Source organism: Choloepus didactylus, chromosome 6 (genome assembly GCF_015220235.1).
Source record: "Choloepus didactylus isolate mChoDid1 chromosome 6, mChoDid1.pri, whole genome shotgun sequence".
NCBI classification, from domain to species: domain Eukaryota; kingdom Metazoa; phylum Chordata; class Mammalia; order Pilosa; family Megalonychidae; genus Choloepus; species Choloepus didactylus.
In genome coordinates this window covers 36115953-36137006 of record NC_051312.1, presented here as the reverse complement: position 1 = coordinate 36137006, position 21054 = coordinate 36115953, and the positions used below count along the sequence as shown (strand labels likewise).

The 21054-nt window shown below is 46.4% G+C and overlaps 1 long non-coding RNA gene across 1 annotated transcript; it reads right to left on the bottom strand.

Annotated features, from left to right (window-relative positions):
- Positions 1-2193: 2193 nt before the first annotated feature.
- Positions 2194-21010, bottom strand: LOC119538451. The gene is made up of 3 exons (XR_005217559.1): positions 20756-21010; positions 4910-5053; positions 2194-3047 (listed from the first exon to the last, which is right to left on the bottom strand). It is a non-coding gene; the product is annotated as an uncharacterized LOC119538451 (long non-coding RNA).
- Between the last annotated feature and the right edge of the window lie 44 nt (positions 21011-21054).

Below are 21054 nucleotides of genomic sequence, written 5' to 3'. Positions count from 1 at the left end.
AATCTGAGTAAATCCACTGGGGCGTTATTGTGTGTACCAAAGAGAGTCATTCTTTGTTAGGAAGGAGCTTGGGGGAAGAGAGGTGAAGGGATGGAGAGAGGGGACTTTTGAACATCAGCCATTTGACCTTGGGGGCCAAAGTTCAAATCCTCCAGAAGGTTGAAAAGGCTGGAAAGATAAAGTTACCCTTCTTTCCCCCCACCCCCCCCCAACATCTTTCATCCTGAGCTTTATGTTTAACAGGAAAAATTCAGTGCCTGATGTTGGCCAAACCTCATCAATGGGAATTCCTTGTGTCTGAGAGCAGGATTTTTTTTAAATCTAGGCAAGCAGGCAGCTCTGTCAGCTGTAGTACTGTATTTTTCCCCTGCAAATGATCTTCTAGGAAAGCTGAATCACCTCCACGCTGAAGAGCAGCCACTTCTGGGAGGTGGAACACCCCCGATGGTCTGTAAATACAGGCTTTTGGGCACCCTTTGAATGTCTGGTGAAAATGCACTTGGAAATATGCCTTGGAAAGGCAGTGGTTCTTTGGTCTTTGGACTGGGTTGGTGTAGTGAAGACCAGTGCGTGGGAATGTGATTCTGAAGGAGTGAGTAATTGGGGGGGAGGGGGGAGTGCGGTGGAGAGTGCTGTTAGTTAGGGGTTGGCCAAGTCACCAAATTAACTTGAGAAATAAATCTTTTTCAGGAAGGAGGTAGGAGACTGGGGTGAGTGCTTGGAAGTTAAAATCGGCATGCCATTGTTAGGGGCCTGTAACCTGAAATAATCAAAAGGCCAAGTATACAGAAAAGAGATTGGGGGTGAGATGGGGGCAGAGGCTGGCATCAAACCTGCTGTTAGTATAATGCATTGTCCACTGAAAGAAAGCATTGCTCAAAAGGCTTTGAAGAACTGGAGAGTGGATTGTGACTCCATCCTTAGGACCTGTTGGCCTGGAGTAAAACCAGGTCACTGTGTCTGACACCCATTGTCTATTTGACTTAAGGTCCTAGGGCAGAGGACTGCCCCACACTTTGGTGCCAGTGGGAGGAGGACGGTGGCCTTCTACAGCATAGGAAGCAGTAAGATCACTTGAGTCACCTCTCTGAGGAGGGAAGAGTTTATCTTCCTTGTTTAAGACAACATGTGTCTCCTTTCGTCATACAAGGAGAGGAAAGGGGTTACAAGAAAAATCTGGTTCTGGAGATATAACCACATGTCTACTATTTACCCCCCAAGCCATCAGTATCTCTCTACTCTCAGCTGTAGCCTCCTGAGGACAAAGTTCTAGAAGGACACTGGTCCAATGTGTACCCCTTGCCACCATTTCCACCCCAGCTTCAAAGGTGTTTTGCGTCTGCCAACCAGCCCCCTGAGGTCCATGTAAAGACACTTTCTCAATGATGTTCTCGACATTGTCACATCACGTTCTACCAGGTGTCCAAGAACACATCCCATGCTGACGTGTGTGTGTCGTGCATATGTATGTATGTGTGCAAAGACCACAGCAGTGTGCAGGGTTCTCACCACACGTGAGCTCCCAGACAATTCCCAAGGGAGCAGACCTTCTTCGTCTTCTGTCAAAAGCCTGAAGATGCCAGTTGCAAAATGCCACATCCAGTTTAGGGGTGGATCTGACGTCCCTGAGTGTATGTGGTGAACCTGAATTTGCCTTGGGTTTCCTCATATTCATTCAGGAGTGTCGGTTCCCCCTTCACTCAGCGGTGGAGAGCATTACTGTAAGCAGATGTCTACGCACTTACGAGAAGAATGAAGTCCAACTTTTCTCCCTTATCATCTTGGATGAGCCCTGATGCTTCCCCTCTATTACTCAAAGGAAAAATAAGGGCAGGAGTAGGGCTGGCCACAAAATTTGCAGAGCCCAGTGCAAAATGAAAACACAAGGCTCCTTGTTCAAAAATAAGGAAAAAAGTGCCATTAAAGGTGCTAAAGTATAAAGCTTTCTCCTTCCATAATCTCTCTCTTGACTTGTCATGTTTTTTATTTGCTGTTTACTGTTGTGCTAAATAAAGAAAAATGAAACTTTCAAATTATTAGCATGAATTTTTACCATTCATCTTTATATTGTTCAATGCCGGTTTTAAATGTAAATGCAAGAGCATCTATCTTCTGAAATTACACAATTTGTATTTCGTAGCTCATATGTGCCAAGCTATTTCGTTCTTACCAGAACAATGGAAATGTGGCATAAAATGAACCTGTTTTTATTTTACTTCTTAATACGTGTGCATTTTATCAGCATGCTCTACCTTGGGGTTACTGAGAAGTAAGGAAGGGCTGAAAGGAAAAGGAGTTATGGTATGGCAAATACAGGGAAATAACATGAGTAAATAGTATGATGGGGTTCCTTGGTTGTTAGTGTTTCTTAGAATGCCATTGCCTTCTTTCTGTGTTAGAAGCAAGTTCTGGTGCAAACAGAAAGCATGACGTCAGGAGGTGTCAGCACCACCACTTACTCAGTCATAGCCTTACCTTAGAGTTGCCTTGAGTCTCACTGAACTCCCACCGAAATTCTTTGCTCAAGGGGCTTTGCCGAAGCTGTATGCAGTAGGGCTGCGAGGAATAGCAGGCAACGTGTGGCGTGGAGCTCCTCTACTCCCGTGCACGCTCCACTGTCCCGTAAGCAAAGCACGACTTCAAAGTGAAAATTATTAAGAATTTCAAGATAACAGCTTGAGAGTATTAAACCAAGTGCAGGCCCTTCTGAGCACAGGCATCTGCATGACTACTCAGGTCTCACGCTGGGAAGCCGGTCTGGGCAGGAGGAGGTGAGAGAAGCAGCTGTTGCTCATCTTCCTTTAGCAATCTCCATTTTTGATCCACTGGGGCTTTCTTCTCCTCTAACCAAGCCCCACTCTGTGAAAAGTCCCCCAGTTCACAACTTTGAAAAGAGAATTCATCTGCTGATCGCTTCCAGGTCTGCAGAAACTTTAGGTTAGAGCCCAGACCTCAGAAAAGAGATCCACTCCAGTTCCCACCCTCCACTCTCCAGCTCGGCTGCATCAAGTAGATCCCCTGCCTGAGCCATGCTTAAGTTTCACCATCTACAAACAAACAGAATAATATTTAGCTTACTTCATGAATAATTGTGCTAATTGTTTAGTGCTTATTATTATTTACCCTACCTCTGCTCTGAAGTCTTCCCAGGGATCCCCTGGTCCAGGATGACAGGTTCTCAGAAATGACTTTGGCAATAAATGCAATTGGTGTTGATGTGGAAGACGTAGAGCTCGAGGGCCAAAGGGCCAAGAGAAAGACAACCCTGCATTCCTGAAGGACCCCAGCAGAAAGCGGATCTTTCCTTCCTTCGTCAACTGCCTCCCTGTGTCTTACCCATTTAGGAACAGGGCTTGAAGGCACTTTAGAGATGTGAGGTGGTCATGAGTGGAAATAAGATGGCATTAAATACATACAACCCAGAGAACCAAGACATGCTGACCCACTGTCATTAGTGCAGGGACTTTGGGATTTTGTTTTTTGTCTTTAATCTATTTTCCTTTTTTGCCTGGTCCTTTGGGTGATAGGAGCACCCTTTTGTGAAATATTTATCTTGGCCTAAGCTACTGAGAGTATCTAGAGAAAATAGGAGAAATTGTTCTAGTTCATTTCTTTGTATAACCTTTAATAGACTTGGAGACTGCGGCAGTGGCAGCCTGGTTAGTGGACTGAAGGACTGATCAATGGATAATTATTCACTGTTTTTGAATGAGCCTAGCACAGAGCTTGGCCCATGGCAGGTGTTTGATAAACATTAGCTGGCTCAGTATGTCTCATTTTTGTGGCAATGTGTTACAGTGAAAGAGCCATAGATTTGGGATCCAACTACATAGGTTCAAGCAACCAAGTGGATGTATGATCTTGGACAAATAACTTCTTTGCAACCCACCTACCTCACCTGAAAAATGGGGATCTTCACATTATAATACGTACCCCACAGGGTTTTTCTGAGGATGAAATGAGAATGAGATGGCTTACCCTAAAGCAATCTGAAGTCCAGTACATATATGACATGTCTTTGCACATATGGGTGTACATGAGGCAGATATTAATTTTTTTTTAATCCTGACTTCCTCTCTTCTCTCACTCAGAAATAGAGGTCGGCATAGGTTTCTGATGAGCTAGCTTTTGCATTGTCCTGGGTATTAATATAAATATAAATATAAATATAAATAGTATAAATATACTATAGGTCTGGCTTTGCAAGCAAACAGTCCCAGCTTCAAATCTTGACTCCTGTATTTGGTTGGTTATGTGACCTTTGGCAAGTCATTTAAACTCTCTAAGCCTCAGTTTCTCCAAATTTAAGTTGTGAGTACTAATAGTACCTACCTCAAAAAATTACTGTGATATTTCACTGAGTTGATACTTGCAAAGGGCTTGGCACAGTGCCTTGCACATAGAAAGTGTCTGATATATTATGCTACTGTTATTGTTTGATTATTTTTATTATTACACCTCTGGCCATTGGTGAGTCCAGGGAAGCACTGGAAAAGTGACTTGGGAGCATCTTCTCATATGGTGTGTTGTGGGGTAGAATTTCTGCCACATGCCGTTCTTACCTAGGTGGACTCTTCCTTTGCTGAATCCAGCAGGGTCATTCTAAGACCCTTCCACATGCACAAGGATTCCTCTTGGGAGATGCTGGGTAAAGTCTCTAATCCTCCTCCCTACCTCACTGAAGGCCAAATGAACTGTTCTCCATAGACCCTGCCAAGCAAGGGACAGGTCTGGGCATGAGCCCTGGAGTTTTCAGTTTGGCTCAGAGCCCATAAACTCTTTTCTCCCAGCAGCCTCCAGTCCTGAAAGAGGAGGCATTCAGGTAAGAAGAAAGGGACCCATTCAATGCTTAGCACAGGTCTGAACTTCAAGAATATGTGTACAAGAAGATCATCAGCATTTGACTTACTGGAGCCTCGGGGCAGGGCTCCTCTTCACTGGGGCAGATGTGCCAAGTCCTCCTTGGTTATTGTGAAAGTCCCTCAGTGATTCCCTGGACGCAAGAATGATATTTACTCTTTACCCAGATCTTCAGTCTCAATGACCTTATTCCCTAAAGGGGAAGAACAGAAGAAAGTAACATACTGGGTGCCCATGGCATCATCAATATTGGGAGTTCAACAACAAAAAATTGATGGAAGGTCTACTAGGTAGCAGGCCATATACATGGCATCATCAATATTGGGAGCTCAACAACAAAAAATTGATGGAAGGTCTACTAGGTAGCAGGCCATATACATGGCATCATCAATATTGGGAGTTCAACTACAAAAAATTGATGGAAGGTCTACTAGATAGCAGGCCATATACATGGCATCATCAATATTGGGAGTCCAACTACAAAAAATTGATGGAAGGTCTACTAGATAGCAGGCCATATACTAGGCTCTAAGTGTCCAGAGAAAACTAAGACATGGATCCTGTTTGCCACCAAGATGCTCATGACCAGAAGGTAAAGGAAGCATTTAACAGCCTGTATTCTTCTTTTGTGAGACCCTTACCAACCCTGGGTCCTTATGATTTTACAAAGCCCTTGCCTGACCAATAACCCACTAAGGCTTCTTTCCCTTTTCCAAACTTATGTGTCCCATTCTATCAGGAGTCCTTTCATCCATGAGTTTATGTGACCATGTTAATTGGTGTGGATGCACCAGTTAGGAAAGAAGTTCCATTCTTTAAGATCTAGATTTTTAGTTCAAGAGACCCTGGATGAGGAGATAATGCTGTTATGAAAATTCCTTCTTTTGGGAGTCCATGGGCTGATTAGGTTAGGGTTCATGGATCCCAGAACTATAGGACCTAACTTGACCATAAAATCTTAGGTATTAAGAACCCCAGAACCAGAAGATTCTGGTGAGGTGGACATTTGGGAACAGGAGTCCCTGAACTCATTCCCTAACTTATATAATCTGGGGCAAGTTGACTCTCCCTCTGGGCTTCAGTTCCCCTGAACAGAGAGTAGAAGACCATCTCCCTCTCTTTTTCTAGAAGATAAGATCTGGATTACCATTGGGATTGCTCATCAGCAAACACTATATTCTCTGATCTCTCCCCCAGTCTTTGGAGACCCTGAGATCAATAGAAGGTTAACGGAACTAGGGTTCTAGTCCAGTCTCTGCTGCCCTAACCTTATGAATTTAGGTGATTCATAATCACCTCATCTCTAAACAAGGAGTTCGGAGCCAACCAGCTCTTTAATTTATGCAGTCTCATGACTGTTGCTCAGGGTGAGTTGAGTAATTCTTGTCCTTAGGGTGTCCTATGGTGCTTGGAGGAATGGCGTATGACTGAGATGAAGATACTGTTATCATCACTGTTATCATAGGCTTCTTTTGTGGCCCTGGGGCAGAGCGTCAGTGGTTACCAGGGCCTCAGACAACAGGTTTCTGTAGGCTCAGTAGTCCCCGTGACATTGTCATTCTGCACTGTCCACAGCAAGTACAACACCAGACTGAATATTGATTTCTTGTCCATTTGAGGCTTACACATGCCCAGACCCCTGCCAGCACCTTGAAGACCATTTCCATTAAGAAGAGAGAATGAACCAGCTCATAGTGTAAGCCAGACAGCCTGGACACACATCCTGCATCACCTACTTCCATACCTCTGAGACCTTGAACAAGTTCATTAACCTCTCTGTTTCCTCACCTAAAGATGGGAATAACAGTACTTACCTCCTAGGGTTACTATGAGGAATAAATAAATGCATATAAAGTACCTAGAACATTGCCCAGCACATAGTAAGTGCTCAATAAATGCTTACTAATAGTACTGTGCTTCCCCATTCTTGAGACATCTGTGTCCTTAAACCCCACCCCTTTGGGTCCCTCTTTGGAGACTGCTGTGCATTTGAAGGGAATTTCAAACAAAATAGAAATATTCTCTGAGCAAGTGAAGGAAGTTGTATGCTGAAGGCAGGCCCCTGCTGAGGGCCTGGTGCATTTCTATCAGGAACCACAAATTCCAAGTCAGAATGAAACCCTTAAATGCATGAGCCCAGATCCAGTGGAAACATTAGTAATTCTTTTGAATTACAATCCAGAGCAAAGTTGTGTTTTTATTTGTAACCTAGCAAACCATTTCAAATGGAACCTATATATTTGCTAAAACTAGTGGCCCAGAGCATCAAATTACTTCATGAATCAAAACTAGATATGAGGGAGTGAGAGAAGAGCCTGAGAAGGGCTTGAGTCTAAATCCTCTCTTCTTCCTGTAGGCAGTGGTTCTCAGGCTCTTCAGGCAGTAGCTCCTTCATTTTTTTCTCTTCCATGTTATCAGAAGCCTGCCTTCTCTTCCGGCAGCTTTCTTCTATTGACTTCAGGAAGTGGAGGATGAGTAGGAGCAGCCAGGAGCATGGGGTGATCGAGAGCAGGACTTTGTCATCAGTTTTTGTCAGCTACAATTAAGGAGTGGTACCTCCTGCGATGTTTGCTTATTCAGCCTCTGCTTCCTAGAACTGGTCCCAATTCCTATGTCAAAGGAGCCAGCAGTGACCCTTTACCAGAGGTAGGTGAACAGAGCCCAGCAAAGTCACAAAGAAGGGTAGATGGGATGATGGCTTCATAGCTGCTGATAAAACCCTTTATCCACCCTCAGATTATTCTTAATGACAGTTCCTGAAGAGTGCCTTGTCTTTCCTAGGCTGGGGGTCTAAAGAATTGTATTTTTGAATTAGGTCCCCAGCTGTCATTCCTCCAGCTCATCCCCAAATTATGAAAGTCCAATGCATTTTCCAAAGAGTTAATGAGCCTCTTTTGTACCTTGTCGCTTGATCAGGTGTCTAAGGGACCATCTTAGGAAAAAGGAGGTAACTTGCTTCATCTTGGTGGTAATTTTTCTTCTTGGGGTGGGTTGAATTTGCCCTGGGACCCCAGACAATGGACTAAGAAGGACCATCTGGTATTTCCAGAGGTCCTGGTTGGACCCTGACAAGGTTGGTCCCGGAGCTCAGACTTATCTGACCTTTAATAACTCCTCCCAGTACTGAAGGTAACTCCACTATTATCTGTTCTGGAAAATCTTTCAGAATACCAGCTACTGCACTCAGCAGCTGTTTGGCTTTGGGCAAGTTATTTAAGCCCTCCAACTCCCAGTTTTTTCAACCGTAAAATGGGAAGTGTAAGAGGAACCGTTTCATTGAGTTGTAAAGATTGAACAAGGCAATGCATTGTTACCTCTTAGCCTAGTACCTGGCGTAAGTAAATACTCAATAAATATTAGCTGTTGTTACTCTTGATATTAGCCATGCCAGAAAGGGGGAGGGGAGCTCTTGTGAAATGTTTTTAACCTTCCTGGATGGCAAGTCTTCACCTTATTCTGGGTTCCTCCTGAGCTATGTATCATCCTGTAAGTAGGTGAGGTGCAGAGCCCTTTGGGTACACTAAAAGAAATGAGGCCACTGCTAATCAAAAGTAGTCTGTAGGCAAATGTTAACTGTAAGAAACACAGAAGAGATCCTCGCTATCTCCTAGGGCTCCTGCTATTGCATTGATTAACAGTGAGCCAGAAAATATCAGGAGTATGTGTGAAAAAAAAAACAGTTTGTACCTTGACAGGGTGAGCCCCTGGATTGACCTGAGGAATCTGAGCAGGGAATTGCAACAGAAGAGCTTGGCTCAGCGTCTGTAGAATCCATCTTGACGCCTGTTGGTGGCCATTTTAGGTCTTTTGTCTGAGAGGATTCCACATGTGAAAATTTAGTTTCTCAGACATGCTTTTAAAGGCTCCTGAGAACAGGCGAGGACTGTTTTTTTTTCACCCTGCTGCTGTTAAGCAGAATATACAACCACCTTGCTGCAAATCTTCTTTGGGGAGAGGAGGGATGTCCAGGCTCCATGACTCATTTTTAACAAGTTTATAATAAGGTCCTTTAGCAGCTGTGAAACTAGATATCTTGGGGGAAGGGATAACTAGAAAGCTAGAGCATGTTCAAAATTCTAAGGGCCAGAGCAGTATAGCCTTCAAAGTCTCTTCCTAGAGGTCCTGGGATCAGCCCCAAGTTGCAAATGGAGCACAAGAGTTGAACCTTAACTCAGACGTCTCCACAAGTTGAGAACCCTAGGGTTCTCTGAAACCAGGACTGAGCCCCAGATCCTTTCGCCAGCCAAGGACACCAGTTTTCTTTGAGTAAAAGGTTGTTGGTGGAGAAAAAGCCTGTAGCCTCTGGGCGGAGATCTATTTTATAGAGAAATGAAGGGAATGTGGATTAGAGCAGAGCAGTTTTACTGGGGAGCTCCCTCTACTGGCTCTTTGATAGAAATTCCATAGCAGTCGTTGTGCCCTGCCTTGTTGGTATCAATTTGAAGCATCTGAGCATCTTGGTGGCTTGAAACAAGGAGAAAATAAGATGACCTAAGATGCTAAGGAAGATGATACTCCAGACTTTGGTTTCTTCTGCCTCCTTAATAATTTCATCTAATGTTTATTGGGTGCCAACACAGTACTAAGCCTTTTACTTGCATTATCTCACTTAATAATCACCACAACCAACGTGACAGGGTTTTACAAATTAGGCAGCTGAGATCTGGAGAGATAATTAAATCTGAGACTAGCAGACCCCGTCACCTCTCTTAGCACTCTCCCGAACAAGAACTCAGGAGGAGCAAGAACCAAGGGACATGGAATCGGAAGCAAGACTTGTTCTCATCACCCAATATAAATAGGACCTACACCTAGCTGTAGGGTTGTGCCATGAAGTTCCTGGGTCCTAGAACGTTTTGTTCCTGTGTTCTTTTTAATTCATTCCATGGGGCAATTAATTACATGACAATGCTTATCCAATCTGGGCTCTTTCTGTGATGCTCTGACTGAAGGATGAATAAAGCAGGGTAACTACCATCACGACTAGGAAGGATTCCCATTACAGAGTTGAGGATTTTTTCTTATTTGTGAAACACATTCACTCCCGTTTTCTTAAATAAAGTCCTGTGAGGTATGTAGGGCAGGGAGCAATATACCCGGAGGAGAATTTAAGATAGATGACTTGTTCAGGTCTGGGTCAGGAGCAAAGGGAAGAATTGAGACCAAAATCGGGACTCCCAGCTTCATTTCTGACTTTCTGGTTGGTGTTGGTTGGAACTGAAGTTCAGGTTACTCTTTTTAATGGCGGAAAATAAATGCTTTGAAACCACTTCCAGAATTTACATATAGATCCTTTCCCGAGTCTCTCTTTTCCCTTTTTCAGCTTGGTTTTATAATTGAGATCTCTTGATATTGAGCCATTTGGGAGTTAGGAATTGCACAAACCACTCAGTGTCAACATTTTTAAGGTTGGTCTCTCACCAGCCCACATTTTAGAGGTATCTAGATACCTGGGAGAATCCTGAACATTATCTCAACTCCCCTGCAGCATGCAAAGATGTAATCCTTCTCACCTCATACAGGAGAACCTCAAAGCATTTTTACTTTGGGTCTTCCTAGAAATTTGAGATATGGGTAAGTAATAGGATCTCTGCTTTGGGTGGGCTGCTGGTCTCCAATTTCCATTGCCAATATGTCTCTAAATCTATACAACAGGACAGTGGCCGTACCAGATATTAACCAGCTCCCCCATCTCCAACTCAGGATCAACCACTAGCTGCCCTTTCCCCAATGGGTAGAGTGATGTAATAATGGGATCAGAATGGTACTAACTGCTGATAAAAACACAGCAGATAGAAGAGCAAGCTTTCTGCAGCACCCCCTGGATGACTGGGCTTTCTCTGTCCTAAGCAGCATTGTTTGGCTGAAAGTATTTGCCCACGATTATAACCGCCTGGCCCTCAGCTGCTGGTGGAAGCAGCTCTCTTTGGGTTTGACCTGTTAATAACTATAAACTTCACTGCCAGAAATGTGACTTCTTGATTAATAGTCATCCCAGACCTGCCAATTTGGAGTAAAGTTCTATTTGGCCACCTGCTGGTTAGGCTGACCATCCCTTTACCCAACTGTAGTCTCTTGATCATCTGCCCCTCATGCCCTTCTCTCCCCTGGGGAAGATCAAAATGACCCCACTGAAGGAAGGGAGGGGAGAGCTTGGAACTGAACTCTCACAAGGAACTGTGAGTGATGGAATGTGGATTGTTGATATTGTGTCCCTTTCATTCTTGCTTGTTGTAGGAGCGCCAAGGACCAAGAGGAGACCAGATGAGTTTTCAAAGCAGTCCTCACACACCCAGGACACAGCTCATCCTTTGCCTCGTGCTTTCTGCAATGTTGCTGCTTACGTTCATCTTCCTATTAACCCTTGCCATAATTACCCCTTCCTGACCACCATCTTTCCTCCATTCACCACCCACTCAGTTCTTTCTCCGAGGTACCCTTCTATGGGCAATGACTTTGGTCTCCATTTGGCAGGTTTCCTTTTGAGTTATATCCAGATGGCTAACATTTAATTCCCCTACCTCCTACCCCTCCCTGCCTCTTGCCAGACTCAACCCAGCATTCAGCCACCCTGGTCAGGAAAACCACAGCAAATCCTACTTCTGTCAAGATGGAGTTGCAAGACTGCCAGAGCAGTTGGACTCAGGGAAAGGACCCAAGGTATCTGAGTTGTGATGTAACTGAAACCAGATGGAAAGATCAGAAATCCCTTAATCTCAGTCAGATATAGTGAAAGAGCTTACTCGTGACTATTTGGACTGATTGAGAATGTGGGAGGGATTTGGAGTTAGGGAGGAGGGAAAAGAGAAAGATCCTCAGAATTAGATTGTCCCTAAATACAGGGTGGAATCATCTAGTTTTTTTTTTTTCCCCAATTAAATTTGCATTTCATTCTACTACATTGTGATGACTCCTCTCTAGACATTTTCATTTGAGACCCATAGCTGGTGGCATTTTCCCTGACTGTGTCTAGGGTGGTTTGTATTGATTTCAGAAACCTAATGCCAATTAGTCACAGCCACCCCGTTAGGTCTGTCCTCTAGTCCCTCCTGGCTCAAATGCCCTTGAGGTATACCCAGCTCAGCCATAAAGGTTAGTCCAGCCTCACAATGTTAATCTAAATCTCTGCAAAACGGATCCCCGGGATTGATCAAATCAGGATATTCTAAGGTTCTATTACTTTCTTTCCCAAAATCAATCACTACAAAAATTGTGGCTCTCTGAAAACCCACTATACTTGGAAGGTGTATTTCTTCCCTCTTCTCCTCTTTCCACTTTCAGGAGTAAACTAGAACTGATGGAAGATGCCAGGTTTCTACCATGTGAGCTGAAGTTCTCTCTTATGACAAGATTCAGATCTAATACATTTTTTCCCTCATTGACTTGCCATTAAGTACAAACAATGGCCAGTCCACCAGATATGTTTGTCCATTCTTCCTCTATGTTCCACAGACTATGTTTATTGAACTAGTAATGAAAGAGATGCAGTCCCCATTCTTTATTGTTGGTCTATCAGACATAGTGATCCAAGCTTAGTAGGCCAGCAGGTAATTGCAAAACTGCTTTAATCGTGAATGGATAAAAGAAATTCAGCTAATTCTAACCCACTAGGGCCCCCAAAATTTGTGATTTGAGCTCTACGCACTGAAGTCAGATGGAATAGGTAACTGGTCCCATTGGCCACAGGATTAAGACCAAACTCATGTAGGTATCTCTAAACATCCCTCAGATTGTTGCCCCATTCCCATTATCCATGCCTTTCGAGCTCTAGTACCTTTCTGTTTAGGCTCTGCTAAACTAAAGTACTCAGGTATCCTGAGCCCTGCCTCACTCTCGCCTTTCATGTGCTTGCTCTGGCTTCCCTGTCTTTGCTTAGATCCTCACCATGAAACTTGCTCTTGATATTCTTGGGTGACCTTCTGGGTCCTCATTCTCCCATATGTGCTTTTTATCAGGCAAGCCATGGGAAAACCTACCATCTCGTTCTCCAAGACGTCCAGCAGTTGGAGTGGTTTAGGGAGGGAAGGAGGGCATTTGGAAGAGCTTGTGCCTTGATAGTGGAGCTGTACAAAGAGCAGATATTGTCTTAACTATTGTGAAGTTGAACTGTGTAGCTGCTTTCAAGTGGATAGAGAGTTAAGACTTTTGAGTGCTGCTCATGACAAAATAGGGGTCAGGATAGCCAGTCACTTTCCTCTAGCAACTAGGTGGTCCTTAAAAATATCATCCTCAGCTCTCCAAATATGCTGGCTTCTAAGAAGCATTTCCCAAGACCAAATGTACATGATCAGGGTAAGAGATGAAAATGTTTATTTAACAGGGTAGCCATGCTACTAGCTTAGCCTCTCAGGTTTTCAGAATCAGGAAAGTGATCAGGGATGCTAGTTTCCAAAGGGGTGAAGGAATACTAGGAGGACTAGCCAACCTGATGTGCAGATTTCTGCTGTTCTCACCTTCAAACAGCTTTCTTGGTCCGGGGAGTTGCCAACTCCTCTCTAGTGCCTCCAAGAGCTTCCTTCGTAGATGTGGAAACATGGTTGGATGCAGCAGCATGAGTGGACATAAAAGTTTACTCTATCCTCACCCCAAACTGGTTGGTTTTGGATAAATCCTTTGTGTTTCAGATGATGCTGAACCAGCTGGGGTTCTTAAAACACGAGAATTTTTTTTCTAGCTCACTAAGCCTAAAACCTTAAAAAATTGAAGTATTTTTGAAATTCATTCAATAGAGAGCTTGGCTACCTTGGAATAGGATGGAGGGTTCTCTTCCCACAGATAGCTTTCAGGGAGAGGGGGCTTTAATGGCTCAAGAGCTAAGGGGATAAATGGGGTTGTGTTGGCTAAAGGACTCCTTTATGAGGAATAGATCAGTTTTATTATTCAGTTCACTGTTGAGAAAGTCCCAGACACCTCCAACTCCAAATGATGGAGCCTAGAACTGGAATTTTTAAGACCAAGATTGGTATAGAGGCAACATGATAGAGTGGGCATGAGTGTTCAAGTCAGACAGGCAAGAATTTGATCCCTCATTTTATAATCTCAAGCTCTAAGACTTTTAGATAAGTCACTTAAACTTCCTGGTCTCCATTTCTTCAGCTTTAAAATGGGAAGAATAACCAATATTTTTTAGTGATTTCTGTGTTCAACACCCTACAGGATAGTTATTATTATAATGACACCTATAAAGTTGCCATAAGGATTCCATAACGTCATTTATGTAAAAGTGCCAAGCACAGTGTCTGGCGCATAATAGGTGCTTACAAACTATGGTTTCACCCCCACCCCCACCCCCGAACCTTCCTTAGGTTAAAGTAGTTCTGCTTCCTGATAAAGACACCTTTAGGCAAAAAGGAGTCCCTTTCCTGGACTCCCTCTCTAATAGACTCCCTTTGGTTGATTTTCTGGGAGCTGGGCATTTTTCTTCCCATAAACCCAGTGCTTTACCTGCTGGCATTTTTCTTGGTACTTAGAGAGTAGATGAGAGACACAGGCAAGAGATTTTTGGGCTTCACGGACCTCGAAAGAGAGGAGACTCTGTTCTTGTCAAGGACTGCGTGACAGCAGCCTACCCCCACTGGCCTCTAGGGGAGCATTAGGGGAAATGAGTCCTCTTCATGCTTGGGATGCCTGGGGAAGGGTTGGCAATGGAAAAGGTGGTTTTCATCTTGGACAAGTTCCATGTCAGTCTCTTAATTCCCTGGGTCCTTGACTGCTCAGACAGGAATTGGACACCACCGCCCTTAGCAAAGGATTGTGGGACAGCTCAGGAAGCCAAGGTCACCAGCTCCATTCCAGACATGCACCGTTGGACTGGCTGAGGAGTAGGAAAAATGGAGATGCTGGCTATGGAGGACTTTCTGCAAATGTTTCTTCTGAGCTGCTGAACATCATTCACACACTGAGCCTAATGAATCAGCTTGATTACAGTAGCAAAGCAGGGAGGAGGCAGGCAGGAGGAAAGCTATGAGTCCACAAGGAGGCCATCAAGTTGTAAGGTACAGAGCCTGAGCACATTTTTTCCAGTTCCAACTACCTTATTTGTTAGACGTGGATTCCAGGTTTGTTGAAAGCTGTTAAACAACCCCTAAAGTGAACTTAAATGAACCTGCCTTGATCTCAAATTCAGACACAAGAACCTCCACCACAACCATCACTACAGAGAGCATGGGAAGCAGGTCACGTTATTCTAAATTGCCTCTTCTCTAGAAGAGAAGGCACATGTATCTATGTGCCTAGATACATGAATTTATGCTTTACACATGCCCAGTCCCTAGAGGCATATCTACTCTGTGCCTTTTAAAAACATGCTAAGCCAGACATTTTCATTAATCCAAGACGACTTTGCTGAAATGCTGCCAATGTGATAGGTAGGCTGTCTTGTCCATCCGGCCACACTTGATGACTCCACATGATAAGCCATCTTCATGACAAGAACCAGCGCCACCTCCCCTCTCATTGATATTTCTCCTAACTGCATGCCTCTCACTGCAGCAACATTCTCACATGCATACATGCATGCATTCATGGAGCTAAAAATAAACAGCTGCTGATGGGCTGCCACAGGGTGTCCTCTGTCCTGAGCAGACATCCTCTTGTCTCCCTTTAATAGGCAAGGCTTAAGCCACGGACAGGAATTGAGGGTACAGGACGGTTTTAAGCTTAAAGTAAAATCTCTTAAGGCCAGTTACAAAGGCTAAGAAGGCCTGAAGAGGGAGATGAGAGGGTATTAAAGATCACAGGGACTGATAATCACTCTCTCCCAGGCCTTGTGCCCCAAATCTTAGTGGTAACCTCTGGAAAATTGTTTATTGGCATCAAGGAAAGCCATTGTCTGGGAAAGATTATAATTAGGGTTAATAAAGGAGATGGACCATGCATCCAGTCCAAACTGTAAATAACACTCTGCTCTCTGGTTTCCCCCTCTCAGGGCAGAGATCATGCCAGGTAGATAGGGATGCTGTGTGGATTTGGGAAGGATGATCTGTGTGTGTGTGATTTAGTTCAGGTCTTCTGATCCACAAGAATTCTTCCCACTTCCATCACTTCATCAATACACCCTTTGTCATGCTGAGGTGTGGCATTTCCTCTGCTGAAAATCTCAGGTTCATGCACACACACACACACACACACACACACACACACACACACAGTCACCCTCATGAAACACACTCCATTCAAATTGGTTTAAAAATAGCACGAATCCATTGAGCTCATTTTCCAGGGGCGTTATTTTAAGAAGAAAAAGAAAAGATATAGTCTTTAAGAGGAAGAAAGAGTAAGCCATCACCTCGCCTTAAAAAGTCCTGATGTCGCTGGAGACTAAGCAATTGCAGTCTTTGTTGAATTTTCTCCTCGTACCATTCAGCAAAAGTTGTTTATTCGCTAATATCCTGCCATCTGGGTATTTATAGAGGTGGGCTTCTTTTTCGAGTGGTGAGGAGAAGGAAAAGCTGCAGCAGCAAGCTCCAGCCCTCGCCTCTCGCTGCTCCTTATACCCGGCACTTACTCCTTGGAGACAGGTGGATTTGTGAATCAGCTGCCTCTACCCCCATAGGGGAGCCCCTAAATGGCTGTTGGCCATTTGCAAGGGTGTGTGTATGTGTATATGCAGGTGTGTAATTGCAGATTTATTCGTTACTGCTCAGGGAGTCTGTCTGTCTCTCTGTAACTCGAATTATTGCTCGTTGAGAAGCTGTAGCTGGCTGATTCCGTGGGAGACCGAGCAGGATGCGTGGGCGCAGGAAACAGAAGAGAAAGAGGGAGGGGGGGAAGGGGAGCAGGGTAGAGAGCGGGAGCCGTAGAATCTGTTACTGGCGTCACTCGTGGAGTTAGGGCTATCTGCCCGACCAAAACGCAGAATCCGAGTTCTAGCCATAGCTGTCTCTGCTACAGCGCCCAGATGCGAAAGGGCGGCGAGAGGACGCGTGCCGGAGTCTGTGCGGAGCTGGGCTTGCACAGGGCTGGGGAGGGGGCTGTCCTGCTGGGCACGCCCCTCGGGGCTCCGCACGCTCGTGCAGGAGAGGCTGCAGCCTCCTCTGCAGCTGCCCAGCCCAGGCCTGGGGTGGCGCCCGCCTCGGCGCCTCCCCTGCTCAGTGGCTGCGCGGAACACAAAGCTCTGTCTCCGAGCAGAAGCCTCTTCCCGGCTGAACCGACCCACCAAAGAGGAGAATCTGCACGTGACGTCAGTCGCTGATGACTGACGCAGGCTGGCAAAGGAGACTCAAGGCGGCTGCTCAGCGCTGCCTTCATGAGTCTATTTCCTCCAGCCCCCTAGTAGTGAATTACTAGAACGCAAAACACACACAGACACACATATGCAGCTTTCAAAATATACATTTCCAAAGGCGGTGTGTTGCAAACACAACGCGATTTTGCAAAGCATGGGTGGGAAACGTGGGAAGGGTACGGAAGGGTTTTTTTTGTTGTTGTTATTCCCCCCCCGCCCTCATTTGGGAATCTCCGTCGTAGGTAGCATTAGACTCTAGAGCTTTCCTGGGAAGCTCCTCTGGGGAAGGGGCCTAAGCACCCCCCCCCCCCACACACACACCCCTCGCTTTCTCTAGCAAGTAGGGAATCTGGTTAATGGAGACATTCAGCTCTAAACGAGAATGCAACCACTCCAAAGCCTTCAGCTCAGGGAGACTAAGAGGAGCTTGCAACAGGCAGAGGCAGATGGGAACTAATTGGAGGGTGGGAGAATATAGGAAATATTTGGGTATTTTTCTGTTTTGAAAAAACATCCTCTGCAATAATGTAAGTAAGTCTGATGGTGCTGAAAAAAGTGGGGAGGGGGGCGCTTAATGCACATTTAATGTTTAGGACGTAACGTTCCAGCGAAATGCCTTTGTGTGTGGGGAGTTTTTTTTTTTTTTTTTTTCAGTACTTGCTAAAAATAGCATCAGGGTTTGATCGTGTTCCAGAAATAGACCTAGGGCTGTACTGGGATAAAAAGCCAGCGCGGGTGGAAGAAAACCTGGACATCACCGCATTTCCCCCCACCCCCCAACTATGTCTGGAAATTAACTGTTGGATTTTTCCTCTCCTCTCTCTTCTCTCACTTTCTCCACTTTCTCTTCCTTCCCTCTGTATTTCTCTTTCTCTCTTTTAAGGAGTTCCCGTTTGGGTAAGTAATATTATCTCATGTGCATGCCGCAGACTGTATGACCTGTCGCTTACTTTGTGCATGCCCCGGGGTTCTTTTTTGGCTGCCTTTTTACCCCCTTTCTGAAGAAAAGGGTGGGGCTGAGTGTGTGTGTGGTGGGGTGGGGGGTGAGGAATGTAGCTCTGCGTGTGCATAATGAATTTGGGGCTGCATGCAAAGGAACGTAGAGAGGGAATTCTTGCAGAGCCGGGAATCACCGTGACGAATCTCTCAATCAATAGCTGCTGCAACTCTCTCTTTCGTTATGGGTCGGCGCTGTTGAGTCCGGTTCTCTCGAGCCTCCCCCCACCTTGTCCTTCCCTATTTTCTCTGTGTTAAAGGGTAGCCAGACACGATTTAATGGGCCAGCTCCCTGCGAGATTAATGGAGAAGGTGCAATAGAGATTAAAATTGCATGGATGGGATTGGGGAGATCAAGAGAGGGGAAGAATCCCTGTTCCTTTGACAAACATCTCCATCTGCGTCGGACCGGGAGTCTGAGGACCCTGGTCCTGGCCTAGGCTGGTCCAGGGTGCGGTAGCTGTCCACGCAGAGCAGGTGCTGAAAACTCCTTGGTCCTCAGCGGATTCAACTCCGAGCGCCAGGGGGCGGAGTTGGCTCCAGCTGCGGATAGCCCCGCCCTGGATGCAGAAGAGGGATGCGGAGAGGAGTGGGTTAAGGATGTTCAAAGGGGATAGTCGTGACTTCGGCGAGAGCTTTGGGGAAAGGAGGGGCGAGTGGGAAGGAAAGGGGAAAAATTTAAAGGAGGGGGAGCAAGGTGTTATATTAGAGGATGAGCCAAGGCCCAGGGCTGCAAGAGCCGAAGGCCGAAGGCCGGTGGTTCTCCAGCTCCCCACCCCCACCCACCCCCGCACAGGGCCAGGCATTCTCTGGGTCTTCATTCTGAGGCGCCTGCATCTTCCCGCCAGTGAATTTAAAAGATTTCTCCCCGGTGATGGGGACTTTCAAGATAAGACGCTATAGGTTGCTTTATTCAGACCCTCGCCCCCTCCCACTTCGTGCACCCCACCACTCGCACATTCTGCAATTCCCTGGGTGTGCGTATGGGTGTGTATCTTTGTATTATGGCTCCAAATTAGTTGGTGGAATAAGTGAGTTAGAAACCAAAGCACAGGAGTTGTTGGTACGATGCGTAGAGAATCCAGGCTTGGGAACCACGGTGCCTTAAAGCCAAAAGCCAGAGGTTTTTGCAAACCAGCTCCGAGGGGAATTGGGGAGGAGGGCTATCTCCACGAAGCCAAATGTTTTTGAGGGAACCGTCAACACCCTAGGGTTGTGGGCTCGACCTAGAGTGACATTCATTGCAAATCTGCTCCAGACACTTTGACCGAACCTGTAGCCAGACAGGTGAGGAGGGAGGAAGGTTATCAGAGGAGCTGAATATCACTCGCACACAACGACATTCATACTGATTAACTCCTCTGAGAGGTAAAACAAAAATGCATCCGCAAACTGACCCACAAATGTGGGCTGTAGACCATGTGGGAAACGAATCACTCCCGCGAATCTGCAGTAAGCTTGTGTGTATGCAGAGATATTTTCTATATGATGTTTAAAAAAATAATAAACTCGGGACGGTGAGGTAAGTATCTTAGGGGACTAGCCATCCGGCGCGAGAGATAGGTAGCCCAGGTTCTCTCTGGTTCCCTTACCCCATCTCCATCAGGCAACAGCCTCAGGCTTCAGTAACCTGGCCTCCGTGCAGGGCACCCCGGGCGCAGCCCTGGGGGGGAAAGGAGGGTGGGTCGGGTTATTTTTAGTTCAGAAGCAGTGTCTCTCTGGGAAGGTTCCCAGGCTGAGAGTGAGTATTCGTCAACTCATAATAGTAACAAGGGCTGTTACTGATGTTGTGGAGAATAACACAAATATCGCTGCAACCCACACTTTGTCTTGACAATTCAGCGCAAACCAAAGCTGCTCACAGCCTCTGGGCCCACCCCTCGGCCTCCTCGTCACTGACTGGGCCATACTTGTTCCCTTTCCCAAGCCTCGCCCCTCTCAGCCGCGCAAGTTGCGTGCTTGTGTTTACAAATTCTGCCACAGTTGCAAAGGAAAAAGCCGAGGGGTGGGGTGGGGGAACGGCCGGGTGGGGAGGGTTGGTAGCACTTGCAACACGTGGAGCGATGGGGCGAGGGGTGCCCAAGCGCCATGAAGGGGCGGGGGGACGCCCCATATCCTCATTTTCCCTTATCCTACCCCCCCTTTCCCCTCCCCATCGCTTGGCACAATGCACAAGTTTACCACCGAACTGGATCCTATTAAATAATTCAATGGCAGCGGTGTAATTTTGGTTGGAACCAGCACGGATTCCCAAGTCGTGACTGCAAAAAGTGAGTAATGCGCGCTGGCTGCGTCATGGCTCTAGTCACAGTTCATTCCGAACTGAGAAGGAATCGTGACTTCGCCTGAAGACGTCCCCTACATGGGAGACGGTGGGGGGGGGGGAGGGTGCCAAAACAGGGGAGACGGGGGTGGGGGGAGAGACCTATCCAATGAAAACCGCTGCCAGGGGGGCATTCGAACTCCGCCGCTCGCTGTCTCGCACTCTCCTCTCGCCCCGCGCACCTCTCTCCCCCCCCTCCCGGCGGCGGCCTGGCCGGCGCGCTCGCTCTCCAGCTACCCGACGAGTCCTCAACAAGTTGGTGGAAGGCAGGAACGCAGGGGTTAAGCTCGGAAAGCAGCAATTACCAGGATCGTGACCCTCCCACACATTACTGTAACTTATATACATACCTGGAGGAGCCCGCTTTGCCGCCGGGCATACACCCGTGGGGGCGGGGAAAGGGCGAAGGGGAGCGCGCTGGCCGGAGAGGGGCTCCTTCAAGTTGGCTGCAGTGCGGACGGGACCCGCGTGCTCATCCGACTCTGGGACCAAGGTAAGGAGAAGCGGGTTGGTGCACTGGTCGGCCGATGGTCGGTAGGCTCACTGGTCAGTTGAGCAGAACTTTTTTCCCAGTTGCCCCGCGCCGCAGCGGCGGCAAGCGCAGATTATGGAGCCCCCTCTGGCGCGGCGGGTTCGCCGACTCTCCAAG